General features: G+C 51.3%; 1 pseudogene; it reads left to right on the top strand.

Annotated features, from left to right (window-relative positions):
- Positions 1 to 332: 332 nt before the first annotated feature.
- LOC127221244 (cysteine and glycine-rich protein 1-like) lies at positions 333 to 6,415 on the top strand (annotated as a pseudogene).
- The last annotated feature ends 8,149 nt before the right edge of the window (positions 6,416 to 14,564 follow it).

Here is a 14,564-nt window from a genome sequence, read left to right as displayed (position 1 = left end):
CTAGAAGGGAATGTTGGAGCCTTGGCCTGTTGTTCTCTGCCTTAGTGTTCTTCCCAGAGCCAAGCCCCCAGGGGAGCGGGTGGGAGGGTCCATATTTGGATGGCTGGAATGAGGCAGGGATCTCAAGTGCTGGACAAGAGGGTCCTTATTTAGTCCGAAGTCCCCAATCTGGGGCTCAAACAGACCTGGAGGAGGGCTAGGCCTTTAAAGGCAGGAGAAAGGCAAGTTGTAAGGAAAGGCCATTGCCGAGGTGCTGAGGTGTGGTTGGGCTTCCAGCTTCAGTATTTTAGGGATTTAGGGTGACCCAACTCCAGTCTTCAGGGGAGTATTACATGAGTCTCCTGGGCGAGGCAGGTAGGAAGATGGAATCAAGTGCTCTCTCTCCCGTGGTACATGGGTGGGTGACATTTATGAGCCTTCGTGCAGAAGGCGCCGAGTGAGCATGTCACATCTAAGATCTCCTTGACTGTCCCTAACTACCTTTTAGGGCAGACTTGATTATCCCCGCTCATAAACGAGGACACTGAGCCTAGAAAGGCAAAACAGTTTGTCCCAGCCACCCAGATGGGTTGGAGAGCTGGGATCTGAGGCGGACTCTCCCTCGCATGCTGGGTATCTGGGACAGCTCACTGACAGTGACAGAAGAGAGTAGGCGGCTTGATGGTCTCCCTAGCTCACGGCATTCCTGCCTCTCCCACCCTGTGACTCGTGACTTTTAAGACTAAAAACTGCAACTTGAGCTCTGACTACCGTGACAGGCATCTCATTCCCCTAGGGGCATTATCATCACTTTACCTGCGGGTAACAGCACACCCAGATGTGTCCTTTCAGTGCTCTGTGTGAGGCAGTCAAACCCTGCTTTCCTCCCCCCTCTGCCTTCCTCCACCACTGGGACACACGATCTGTTTTAGCTAGAAAGTAAAACTCCGTCTGATCTTCCTCGGCTTTGGCTTCTGAACCTTGGGGTTCGGTGAGACTTGGATGGGTACCAGGGTGCAGAGGTCTGCGGGAAACATTCCTAGCTTCCTGGAAGTTGGGCCTTGACCGCTTAGGAATCAGACACTCCCTGGAAGCCAGCCTATTGGTCACCTTCATGGTCTCCCTTTTCTGTGTAAGCCCTGGGAGGCCCCGGAACTGTTCCTCAATATTCCCTTGTCTCTCCCCAGTGGTCTGCAAGAAGAATCTGGACAGCACCACCGTGGCCGTGCATGGAGAAGAGATCATTGCAAGTCGGTGCTATGGCAAGAAGTATGGGCCAAAAGGCTATGGCTATGGGCAGGGTGCAGGCACACTGAGCACGGACAAGGGGAATCTCTGGGCATCAAGCATGCGGAGTGAGTACAATTCTCTACCTTTCCTTGAGTTCTCACCTGCCCCTGAGATGGGCACCAATGAGACACTTTTGGTTAAGCAGTGGGGGGGGGGGGGGCAGGGTCTGGGAAGCCCTTGATTTAAAAGGGAAAGCCTTGCCTGTCATCCTAGGGAGGCAGAGCCGGAAAGATCTTGCTACAAAATAGAGTGTGATAGAACAAAAACAAAGCAGGCTGGAGAGAAATGGCTCAGTAGGTAAAGTCCTCACCACATACACATGAAGATCGGAGTTTTAACCCCAGGCACCCTTGTAGAAGCTGGGTACTGGCAATGTGTTCCCTATAGCCCCAGTGTTGAAGAGGCGGAGACTTGCTGGTCAGATGGTGTAGCTGGGAACATTGAGAGGCCTGTCTTAAAAAAAAAAAAAAAAAAAAAAAGGCAGAGGAGGCCTAACATTGGCCTTGGCTTCTGCAAATATGAACACAACATATGCACGTTCATATGAGCGTGCACGTGTGCGCACATACCCACACCCAATACAGAGACCAAAAGATGAACAAATAGTAAAAATAAATGAAAGGAAGTCACACAGCGGCTGTCCTAGTGGGGTGGTCGTAGCAGCTGAGGACTAATGTGGAATGCTGCTTGGGCCATTCATCCTGGACTTTTACAAGTGTCAGAGCCAGGCGTGGCCCCCAGAGTTATATTACATAGTTCAGTTTCTGCATTTTATAACCGAAAGCACAGTGCGTGTCACAGTCCTACCACCCTTCACCCCTGCTAAGGGGAAGTGCCTCGTGGGGGTCACTGGGTCTCCTCAGTCATCTCTTGCCTCTGACCCGCTGATAGAGGGAGGGTAGCTGGCAGCCTGGCGTCTCAGCGGTGGGGAAGTGGACTGAACGACATAGAGTTAACTGAATTTCAGCCAAGGTCATTGCCCGAACGGGGAATGGTCTGTCATCAGATTTCTCCTGAAAAGACTCTAATAATAAACCAGCTGCAGAAACGAGGGGTGGGGAGGATTCTTAGCAAACGATGTGTTAAATGATTCTGGGGCCTTTAAGTGTGTGATGAGGAAAATGTGTTGTTTTGATAATATGCTGAGCTTTGGGATTTCAGAGGCCAGGGTGACTTTAGCTTTAGTTCCCGAGGCAAAAGGGCTCTGCCCCTCCAATATTGTCTCCTCTCATGTACTTCTGCACGTAGAGCCCCCGGACACAGGCCGACCACCAACCCCAACGCATCCAAGTTCGCCCAGAAGATTGGTGGCTCTGAGCGCTGTCCCCGATGTAACCAGGCAGTCTATGCTGCAGAGAAAGTGATTGGTGCCGGGAAGGTAAGATTACTTACTGGGGGCGAGGAAGACAAGAGGGAGGGCGAGCTTCTGAATGACCGAGCTTTGTGACTGATGACTCTAGCTCTGGACTTTGCTTCCATCCAGAAACTGAGAACCCTTGTCCTTGTGGGCTGCTTGTCCCAGGCCCCAGGGAACTCACCTAGTCCACAAACTGTACCATCCCCATCCAGAGCTACAGTTTGTAGCCAGTTTGTAGGGCGTTTCCAAGATGGGACATAGAGTTCTGAGGTCTGCTACTCTAGAGTCTAGGGCTAGATGCTAAGGATATAGATGGCTGTTGAAGCGCCCACCCACTAAGATTACATGGCTGGGTTTTCTACAGTGGTGTCTCTTTCTAGGAAGAAGATTCATAACTTTAATCAGATTTTAGGAGTTTTGGTTCTAGAAACATTTACAGACCATCTTGAAGTACACATTTTGTTTCATGGGATATGTTCTGCCCGAAACCCACCCATCTAACCCCAAGGACCTGTTAGCCTGCTGGAAGGTTTTTTCCCATGCTATTTATAATAGCCATGCCTACCCTTTGCAAGATTATCAGCAGTGCCCAATGAGGATCATCCTAGCCAACAAACTGAACAGCCCAGCAATCATTTCCTCGGTGTTCAGGCCTTGGTTGGAAACAGCAGGAGAGTCCTGGGGGGGGATGGTCTTAAACTAACAGCAGAACACAGCTCATGTCCCTCAAGAAGGGAGTTCTGGATCCTCACCTGAGGCCCAGGCTGTATGAGTAGTTTGACCATACAGCCAGCCAATGAATCCACAGCACCTAGAGTCCATGGGCAGCTCTTTCTGCTTTGGGCCATGGCTTTGAATGCCCTGTGATCTTGAGGAATGGTAACTAACACGGGTCAAATCTGGACCATAGTAGTCCCTACGTTGCTGTTAGGATTATCTCCATCACACAGAACAAGAAAATGAGAGTCAGCAGGAATGGATGATCCGCTCATGTCATCTAGCTAGAAATCGAGCCAGGAGCTCAGCCAGGTGTACCTGATTCTGAAGCGGCTTCTTACTACTTACTACTGCTGACTTTACTACAGGCCACTTAACCCCCTTTAAAGACATTTCTGTATTTGCAAAGACAGGAAGGGTTGTTAATCCCACTAGGTCAATGAACTGCCTGGGCCCTCGGTAATATGCTTGAACCATAGCTTTACCTTTACTCACGTGTGCTGGGACCAGTTCAGCCTGAAACCATGATGCTCCCTACCAAACAAAATGTTTCTAAGATCGCATTAGCTAATGTGTGTATAGTGACCAAAGCTGTGCCTTAAATGTCATGAAAACAGGAGTCAGTCATGCCTGTAATCCCAGACTGAATCCCCAAAAGGAAGGGAAGGGAAAAGAGACATCAATATTACAAGTCAGTTTTTCTCCTTTGCCTATAGGATTAGGAAATAATTAAAGAAATACCCAGGAACCCTTATTTCCATGGCATAGCATAAAGTTAAGATTGTACTGAGAGGGGGGCTGGAGAGAGAGCTCAGCGGTTAAGACCACTCTTCCATAGGCCATGAGTTCAATTCCCAACAGCCATCATCAGATCCCACTACTGATGCCCTCTTCTGGCATGCAGGTGTCCCTGCAGGTAGAGCACCATATACATAAAATAAATAGAGAGAGAGAGAGAGAGAGAGAGAGAGAGAGAGAGAGAGAGAGAGAGAGAGAGAGAAGATTGTACGGAGGAGCAGAATCAGGAGATTTGAGCTCAAAGGAGAGGGGAGGAGGAAGCCCCTTAAGAATCACGGAGGCGCAAAGGGTACCTAGTGTGGGATGACTGAGCGTATTTGGGGGTGTCTGCAAAGTACGAATACGCTGGGTGGGAGCCTGTATATAAAGAGGTTTGCACAGAGCACTGAAGGAGATCATTTGTTGACCCCACCTCAGCCCCCTGAGCACCGCTGCTGCCGTCTCTTGGGTGAGGTCCAGTGCTGAGGTCTGCTTTTCTTACCCTCCCACCTGGGTATTGGTGATTACGAAGAGGAAATCACCTGGCAATGTTTTGTTGCCCCAGCTGAATGCTGCCATCACCTCAGCTTGTTCAGCTGGGTTGTATCGTTCAGTTTGATTATACTGCTGATGCTATGTAGCTGTGCGTGCACGTGTGTGTACGTGTGTGTGTGTGTGTGTGTGTGTGTGTGTGTGTGTGTGTGTATACCCCGTGCACGAGCTTGACTCCTGTCTCTCTTTGTCCCTGTGGTGCCATGGTGGCTTAGGTCATCTCTTAGAATCACAAAGGGCCTTCTGTGACCTATTGAGTTTAGTACCCTGTAGACAGACCCATTCTCCTTTCAAAAAATCGTACAAATTTGGCTCAGGGCTTCCTCCGTGCCTGGCCCCATGTGAGCACTTGACCCTGGTGAAGTCATTTAACTCTGGCAGCTGGCTAGCAAAGGGAACAAGGCCACAGCACTCTCTGAGAGCTGAGCCGAGGCACTGAGATGTACAATTCAGAGGCGGGGGCTGGTCCAGGAGAAGCCCAGTGGTTGGTGAACGCCCGTTCTGTGGTTGTGAGCCAGCCTTTTCCACATCAAATCCTCACATCCACTCTACAAGATAAACAGAGAGGTCCTGGGAAGGACATTAGGGCAGTAGCATGTGACAGAGCCGAGACTAATTCGGAGTCACACCAGTTTTATAGGCAAAATAGTGCGGAGAAGCCTTGCCTGGCAGCCTGCAGGGTTTGCAGCTACCCGGGTGGGATGTGACCCCCTTCCATGGTGCAGCTGGAAATACCAGGCATTGTAGCGCTTCATGGTGGCATACTAGTGGTGTGTGTTTTGACTTCTGCTCTGCTTTGCTCTGTGTCTGGGCCACATTCTCCTAGCAACTCCCGTATCTCTACCTGACTTGCAGAATGTCTGCCCACTATGGCAAGCTGTTGGTGGGCTAGATGGAATGCCTTCGTCACTACCATGATGCTATTTCCTTTCTTACCTAGTCCTGGCATAAGTCCTGCTTCCGGTGTGCCAAATGTGGCAAGGGCCTTGAGTCGACCACTCCTAGCGGACAAGGATGGTGAGATCTACTGCAAAGGTGGGTAGTCCTACTTCTCTCTGGGGAGAAGAAGGCAGGAGGAGGCAGAGACCAAGTGGCCGCCATGTCACTAACCAAATGAACCGGGTCCTGGCCATCTGTTCCAAGAGCCAGAGCACCCCCTTCATGACAGGGATGGGGAACCAGGCCAGAGGGAGAATTGGCCAGAGCCAGAAGGAACATAGAGCAGGGTCAAGGGCCTAGGCCTGGGATCCTGATACCTACCTGCCCAGTGGTTTTCAGCAAATGACTCATTCCCTCGTTGCAATGAAGGATGTAGACGATGGTGGACTGACCTTCTCCCGAGTCCAGGCACAAGGGGACAGGAAGACATCCTTACCCTTCTCTTCTCTCTGCAGGATGCTATGCTAAAAACTTTGGGCCCAAAGGTTTTGGCTTTGGACAAGGAGCTGGTGCTTTGGTGCACTCCGAGTGAGGCCGCCGCCGCCGCCGCCCGCGTCCCCTGCCTTCCTCCTGTGCTTTTTCCCTTTCTCTTTCTGTCATCAATCCCTCCCCAGAAGCCTTGGACACCTCCAAGATGCTCTCCCTCACTCGGCCCTGGCACACGTCACTAATGTCGGACTTGGGTATCTGGCTGCTTTCGGCTTAGGGGTCTGCCTGAGCTCCCACCCCACTAAGGGCTTCCTCCTGCCTGGCATTTGACACCACCACCTTTAAGAGACCTCTGTCACCCCTTTAGAGAGGACAGGTCCCCTCCCCCCACCCCTCCACCCTCCACTGGTCAGGACATCTGAGCCCAATCTTTGGGGCCTAGACGAACAGACCTAGAGGGACCAGCACAGGACCAGGATTGGGCCAGGGAAGGGCTGTGTTTTGTTGGATCGCAGAGAGCACCCTCTGGGAAGGAGGCTGAGGCATCTCAGTCTTGGGGGGGAGGGGTCCCCATGGAAGTAGGGAGGGGCAGGGTCCCGGAAGGAACTCTTTCTCTGGGCTCTTGCCTTTGAATGTGGAACTGGTATCATCCCCCATTGGGAACGGAGAACCACCCAGGTCAGAGGACCCCACAGTGTGGAGGCTGCCTGACCCCCTTAGGCATCAAGCTCCCTGTTTGATGGGGAAGGGGAGGTCCTAACGAAATACTCTGAATATGCATTCACATTTATGGATGGTCCAGATCTTGGCGTGGACAGCTCTGGTCCTAACTAACCCTGGGGCTGGTGGCTGGGATGGACAGTTTCTCTCGGTGCCTGCATAGCCCAGGGTAGTACTGTGTCTAGCCACTCCCTCTAATGTGGATGGAGGCAGAGGTAGCCTGTCTTCAGTAACAACCTTCCCTCTGCCTCCAGTCCTGGCTCCCCAGACCCCGCCCTTCTCTTAGGGATGTTCACTAGCTTCCAGGCCCCGAGGCGGGAGCAGAGGGAGTGTAGGGAAGGGCTGGGCCACGCTGCTCCCAGGACAGCACTGTGTGCAACTCTTGGCTGCAAGGGCCCTAGGCATGGGCTATGGGGAAGCTGGTCCCTCATCTGGTCAATAAAGCAGTTTAGAACAGAACGCTGGTGTCCATCTTCTGTCTGGGGGCCCTGCCACGCCTTGGAGCCAGGACCAGAACAATTCGCAGCAGGGCCTGGTCGAAATGAATCAAAGAGGACCCACTCAACTGAGCAGTGGCAGCCCACGCCTTCAGTCCCAAGCGGCCTTCAGTCCCGGCGCTTGGGATGCAGAGGCAGGCGGGTCTCAGTGAGTTCGGAGAAACCCTGTCTCGAAAAACAAACAAGAAGAGGACTCAACTCCAAGAGTTTTCTAAGGTCTGCTTACGTTGTAGTTTCCTATCTAAGGGACCCAAGCAACCCAATGCCCAGCCTGTTTGCCCTCCACCCCGCCCCCAGGACATGAGAATTTCGTGGTCCTGGCTTTTGAGAGTCTCCATTAGATCAGCTTGGAAAGCCCCTTGCAAAGAGAAAACTCTGCCAGAGGAACTTTGTGTGTCAACCCCAGAAACCTCACTTCTTCTGGGAAGGGTGGGGGTGGGGGAGGAGTCTGCTTCCCCTTTAGGGCCCCACAACCAGGTTCGAAGGAGATCAGATTTAGGCCTGTCTGAAGGACTGTGGAGTTACTCGTTTTCGGCCCAGCTCTGGTTCCCCAGAGCTGTGCCTCTCTGTGTCAGCCCGGGGAAGAGGTACCCACACGGACTTTTTCAGAACATCGGGTAAAAAGGAAACAGCAGATTTCGTTGCGTGTGTTAGCCAGGGTAGGCAGGCCAGCAATGCCCCTCGTGGGACCTATCCCAGTGGTGCAGACGATAGAGAACTGCAAATGAACACAGGCCCAACCGCTGGAGTTCAGACCGGCAGCTCCCAAATGGGGGTCAAGACCTAACGACGACGGGAGGTTCTGGGGACGTTTGTGCCCAGAGGACAGATGGGTCCTCCTTCCCTGGGTGGGGCCCACAGGAGTACCCACAGGGGCGCATGTGGGATCCGAAGGTGGGAACCGGCTGCCCTCTGCTGGCTGCACGGGCGCGTGTCCCCAGCCCAGCACAGTACCATCAGGCAGGACCTGGTACTTCGTCTGGTTCCCACAGCCACGTAGTGGTAAGGGGCAGCACGAAGTCTGGGATAAAGCCAGGGTCACCAGCGGAAGGCTGTGGCGAATGGGCAGTCGGGGCAGGACGCACCGCGCGCGCGGTGGTGCGGTTCCCTGGGGATGCGTGGTCAGCTTGCGGGGAACTCGGGATCCGCAGGCGCCGAGCTTGCTCTGTGCCGGCAGACACCAGGTGGCGCTGTGGGGGTCAAGGCCAAAGGCGGCACTCCCTTTCTCTTATTTATTATATTTGTGTTCGCTACTCCCTGTCTGCTGTGGGTGTTGACGACCCTTTGCTTCTGCGAGGGCATCTAATCTCCAAGGGTAGCATCTCCCTGGCAGGAGTTGTGTGATAATAGTGAGTGAGTGGCCCGTGGCCTGCCGAGCCGTGAGAATGACCCAAAGGAGGAAAGTGGGCAGAGCTTTTTGTATCCATTCAAGGCGGACCTAGGCGAGGTCCAGGATGCCCTTGGGGAAAGAAGGACGCGCAGTTGCAGGCATGCCCTGGGCCTGTAGGGTGTATTGGGAGGCAGCTGCCTGTTCTGAGGCCCAAGGCGCTCAGGCTTCGGTCGTTCAAGGCCAGAGTCAGGTCATCTGAGAGGGTGGTTTCCGAGGGAGCCAGACTGCAGAGATGAGGGAGATTGTGTTTGTGGTTGAGGCAGGAAGAAAGTAGGTTCGAGACCAATCTTGCTACAAAAAGTAAGATGGTGTGTGTGTGTGTGTGTGTGTGTGTGTGTGTGTGTGTGTGTGTGTGATCTGCTATTAGGTGTTTAATCCCCGATGGAGAGTACATCTTTGTGAAGAACAGAAACCCAGTGAAGTTACAGTCTCCAGAATCCCTAAGATCAATGACCCTCTCGAAGCCGTCAGTGGATGTTTCTGACTCCCTTCTTCAGTCCCTGGTCCTGCCTCCAAACGTACACTCCTATTACGAGAACCATCGTGGGGGTGGTGGGGTGCTTTTAAAATGGATTCCCAGATCCACCCTAGAGATTCTGATCGGGTTGGGGTGGGGCCTGGGAATCTGTATTGAGAGGCGCTGATGACACCTGCACTCACAGTCAGCTGGGCTGAACCGCGTGCGAACTGCTCAGCCTTGCAGCAACGCTGACCCAGAGGCTCCCTTGCTGCCGGAGCTACTGAACCCTCTCCCAACTGTGGTAATGACTGGAGAGGAGCCACCTGAATTCTGTTTCCGTTCCCAAGAGCCAGGGAGGCCAGGTCTAAGCTTCTCCCTCTGACGGCCTACAGAGACTTGAACACAGCTGCCCTGCATCTAGTCTGCCTTCATCCTCTTTAAGCAGATCCTTTCTGTGGCTCCTGAGAGAAGGCACTGGAAGCCTTGAGAGCCAGTTTCACCAGTTGAAGAAGAAAGATGTTTTCAGGGCCTGAGAGTATAGCTCAGTGGCAGAGCACTTCCCTAGAATGTGCGAGGCCCTGAGTTCAAACCTCAGAACCAGAAGGGGGAAGGGGGAAACCTAGGCATTTGCGATACTTGGATGAGTCATTCTGGGAATGACCTATGACTCCCTCGGGCCTCCTTCTTTGGGGTAGTTTGGAAACACACATTTGTCATTTCTGGTTTATTCTGTACCACAGAGACCTTCAATGGCCTTATGAGACGGGGTCCAGGCACTGATGAATTTAAACTAAAGCCAGGAACCAGAGAACAATTCGGGAACTAGTTCAAGGTCAAATGGTGGAGGAGGGGTCTGCATAGACCCCAGCGGCCCAGGACTCACCACTATGCTGCAGTACTGGGTCAGCACTGTTGTAGAGAAGCTGCCGTGTGTTGGGAGGTGGGAGGGTGGCCTTAGAGCAGTCAGCCATCGTTCATGAACCCTAATCCTTGTGCTTTCCTGCCTGATGCATTCACACGCACTTGGAGTTGAGTGTATGCGGTGCCCTTCATTATAGAAAGGGAAAGCGAGAGTCTGTGCATTTGTAAATGACTTATTCAAAGTCTCTGGCAACTGGTGGAGCCAGGATTAGAACCAGCTGTGTGACTTTGGGCCAGCCTCCTCCCCTCTGGGTGTGAAATGAAATGCTGGCGGCCTGAATTAGCGCCGGGGAAGTACTTCCCAGGCTCTGATGTGCACACGCATCTCCTGGGGAATCTTGTAAAACACAGATTCCAGTTCGGTAGTTTTGGGTGGGGCTTGAGACCGGATGTCTCTCAGAAGCTCCCAGGGGAAGGCGGTGCTGATGTTGCGGATCCAGAGACCACACCGGAGCAGCCAGGCTCCAGGGCCCCACCCTACTCTGATGTTCTTAGTTTATGGGCTTAGGAAGACTCGCCCCAAAGGCCTTGAAAACTCAGGAAGTAGATTATCCTGACCGAGGAGCTCAGTGGGCACTTTCCATGTCTGCCCCTAGGCCTACCTTACTGCTGCTGTTGACCTTGGACAGACATGTCCAGAGTTAAAGGGCTTGGGTTAGTTTGCAGGTTGAGCCCTCCTGTTCCCTGTCTCCTGTCTCCTCCTGGGATTCCCCATCAGTTTCATAGCCACCTGTCCAGTCCTTGATTGTTCACGGACTGTCACCCTCCCAATTGTTCCCCTCTTCCCTTTAGGTTAGATGTGGCCATGTGCCTTGCTCTGGTGTTTAACCTGAGGTCAAAATGACTTGTGTCATTCCTGCACAGAACTCTTTCTTTGACTGGCATTTGAGACAGAGCTTTGCTATGCTGCTCAATCTGGTCAATCCTCCTGCCTCAGCCTCCAGGGTGGCTGAGATTACAGGTGGGCATCACTCTGCCCAGCTTGTAGAGAGTGCTTGTTTCTGTGGCACAGCTTTGCTGTGGAGTCAAGGCTATCCTTAACCCTCACAATCCTCCTGCCTCAGCTTCCCAAGTGCTGGAATTGTAGGATTACTTAGAACTCTTTAGAGAGTGGGGCTGGGAGACCTCAGTAACATACTGTGTTCGATCCCTGGTAACACACAGAAGTATAGACGTGTGCGTGTGTGTGCACGTGTGTGTGTGTGTGTGTGCGCGCGTGTGTGTGGTTACTCACAGTATCAGCACTGGGGAGGCAGAGACCAGCAGATACCTGGTGTTCGCTAAGGAGAGGGAGCCTGACCAGTGAGTCCCACGGTCAAGATGCATGGCTCTTGAGGAACAACACCCAGGCTGACTTTTGGCTCACACACACACACACACACACACACACACACACACTTGCATGCACACCTCACACAACTCCCCAAGAGTCACTGTGTGACTCCTTATGTCCCCTTTTTGCCTTTCAAAGAGGGTGGGAACAGGCGCAAGATGGATCTTGTATTTGCTGCGTCACACACAATGAGCAGAGCCCTCGCTGGCATCCTGAGTGGGGACTGTGGCAGGGGGTACCGTGTGCAGCGCGCACTGGTGCTGGTACATGAACAGCCCGCCCATCCTGGTGACTGTGGACAGGCCTTGTCAGCTGCGGCTTTACACAGTGTTCAGACTTAAGAAACATGTTTCTGTGAAGTGAGTGAAATGGACTGACAGGAAGCTAATGTTTTCTTCGGGGTGTGTCTTCAAGAGGGGTCACCTTGCTGAGGTGGAGGGTGTGGGCTCCGGAGCCTATGAACTAAATTACCATTCAGCCGACCTCATGAACAGAACTCAAATTTTATTTCCCTGGAGCTTAGCCTGAGCCCGACTTCAAGGGGCTCTCGGTGATGCTGAGTCCCTCCCCGTGAGCCCCTCTGGCCCCTTGGCCTCCATCCAGGGGTGTTCATCTCTTCTCAACCCGTTCTCAGGCTGGACACCTCAGGGCCATCCTCTCAGTCTTGATTATTTATTACCAAAGTAACAGGAGCATTACAAGCTCTCTTCGTGAGACATCTGAAAATCAGAGGCACGAAGAAAGGCCTCATCTAGAAGGGCTCGCTGGTGACAATGCCATTTTCCTTCCTCCATGCCTATAGTTTCAACCCTACCTATGAGCTTTAACTCTCTAGAAAGACAGAGACAGCCATCATCTAGTGCAGAGAGCTCTGGAGCTGGAAGAAAAAATCCTCCCATCAACCCCACATCCCACATCAATCCCAACCCCACAGTGAGTACCGTGCCTTATTCTATCCTGGGTACACATGTACCCAGGCAAAGACAAATGTCTGGTAGGACCCAGGGCCAGCTAAAGTGATTGTTCGCCGTAGACCTGGGGACGAGGAAGGTGAGAAAATAGTAGCATCCTTTGAACGTTTTCAATTAAAAAAAAAATGTATTTAAGTACAGGCACACATCACAAGACAATGTTTCCACCAGTGTTAGAGCACAGATGATGATCTCACTAAGACTATCATAAAGCTGAAAACTTTTCTGTCCTCTGGCTTTTGTTGTTGTTGCAAGTCTGTGGCGATGCCGGTGGAAACAAACCCACTATCCTCACAGAAATATTGTAGTCACAGTTATGCACAGGACACTGTCTTGACAACGGCAATAAACAACCATGTTGCCGCGATGTGTATTCACTGTGCTGTAGCATGCCACACTTGAAACAGCTATCGTAGAGCACAATTCTTTTCCTACTTAGAAGTATGTTTAAAATCAAAACGTGCTTGTAAAATAGTGCACACTGTTTTGCCAGAAGCAGCCTCCTGCATCTTGGGTTTCCTTCAGCTCTTGATTGCATCGAGGGACGGCATCCAGGCTTAAGTGGGTGCTCTGTGGTGATGACAAGCTCACCGAGCTATGTGTTTCAGAATGTCTGTGGTTGAGCGGTACATGAATGTGTTTCTTACGTGGATTTAAAAGATGGCTTTTTCCCCCTTTTCCTGATAAAGACCCCCTTTACACCTGAGCATTCTTATACAGTCAGGGGTGTATAGATATGTAGAATAAATGTACAAATCAAATATTCACTGATAACAAATCACTAATTGATTTAAAGCTACCCTTTGGTTCACATTTCATTTATTAAACATGAGAGCAAACTTGTGTCTCTTGAGGTTGGTGTGCCTGCTTATTTTTACATAAGGAGCTGAGTCTTGCCTGAATATTTGATACCTGCAGGCACAGAGCACAGTCAACATATAGAAGCTAGTATTTTGCTTCAATAATCATCAGGGCTACTCGAACCATTTCATGTAAACACGCAGTACAAAATGATGTAGGATGTTTAGGGCCGTTTTCGAAATCTTTGGAAATTCCGTGCTAATCCCAAACCGAAATGCATTTAATGATTTATTTAATGACCAGTCCAAAAAAAAAAAAAAAAAAAAAAAAAAAGTGAAATTCAAGCCAGCAACTTGAACAGTAACTTTAAAATTCAAACATTCCTGGTTGGTGAGATGGCTCAGTGGATAAGAAAGGGGCTTGCCACACAAGCCTGATAGCCCGAGTTTGACTCCCAGAACCCACATAGAGAGCCACATGCACCCCTGCCCCGCCAATCATTAAGTTCAAACATTCTGAAACAATACAATCCATTGAAATACCAGGAAAAAAACCTGCACGCTCAAGATTGTTCCAGAAAAATGCTCAAAAGCCTTTGTGGTTAAGCTACCATCTTTGTATAAGAGCCGAAAAGTGTTTGTAGTAAGAAGTACTGCAATTCAGAGCATGTCGAGTCTGAGCCAAGGTGTGTCTCCAGCAGATGGTGTGGCAGTGAGAAACTCGGGATCATGGCCGTCGCGAAGTTACTCGATACAACATGGGTGCATGCTGCCACTTATACCACGGACTCCTGTCGTGTTTGATTTTGAGTTAACTGTTGGTCGCTGCATGTTCAGAAACTGTTTACTCTTACCAACTTTTCCCGCAACCCCTACGTTCACTATGTACGGTTACACAGTCCCTTATAGGGTTGGGATTCACGGTTTAAGGCACTGTGACTCAAAGCACATTATTGTTATTAAGAGGAAAGCTAAGAAACAGAAAGCAATGGGTAGGGCCAGAGTTGCCCAGCTGTCAGGTTGGAAAAGCTCATTGCTTTGGTCTACAATTTGTTCTGGTAATGCCTCTGCTCTGTGGTCCAGTGTCCTGGAGGGCCATTCTGGGGTAACCTTTCTGCTTCTGCAACATGGGCTGTTCAGATGCCAAGATGGCATGGGAAAGGGGAAAATTCTGCAGGTCCTAACCTGAACCCTGAGCCCACAAATCCAATCTCTGTCAGACCCAAGCTGGGATCAAATGCCTTCAAGTCCAGACTCAGCCCCATCAGAGAGGGGCAGTGGGTGCTCTCAAGACGAAAGGGATCCCTGGTGAATCAGGAAAGTTATTGGGTTGGAAAGTGATTAAAGGGTTGAGCGTGGGAGGGGATTTCCAGCAGGAGAGACAGGCCTAGGAGCATGCCCGGGCTGGTCAGCTACACGGTTGCTGCCCACT

The sequence above is a fragment of the Phodopus roborovskii genome, unplaced genomic scaffold, assembly GCF_943737965.1.
Source record: "Phodopus roborovskii unplaced genomic scaffold, PHOROB, whole genome shotgun sequence".
Taxonomy (NCBI): domain Eukaryota; kingdom Metazoa; phylum Chordata; class Mammalia; order Rodentia; family Cricetidae; genus Phodopus; species Phodopus roborovskii.
The sequence above is the reverse complement of the archived record's forward strand: the minus strand, read 5'-3'. Positions and strand labels throughout refer to the sequence as shown.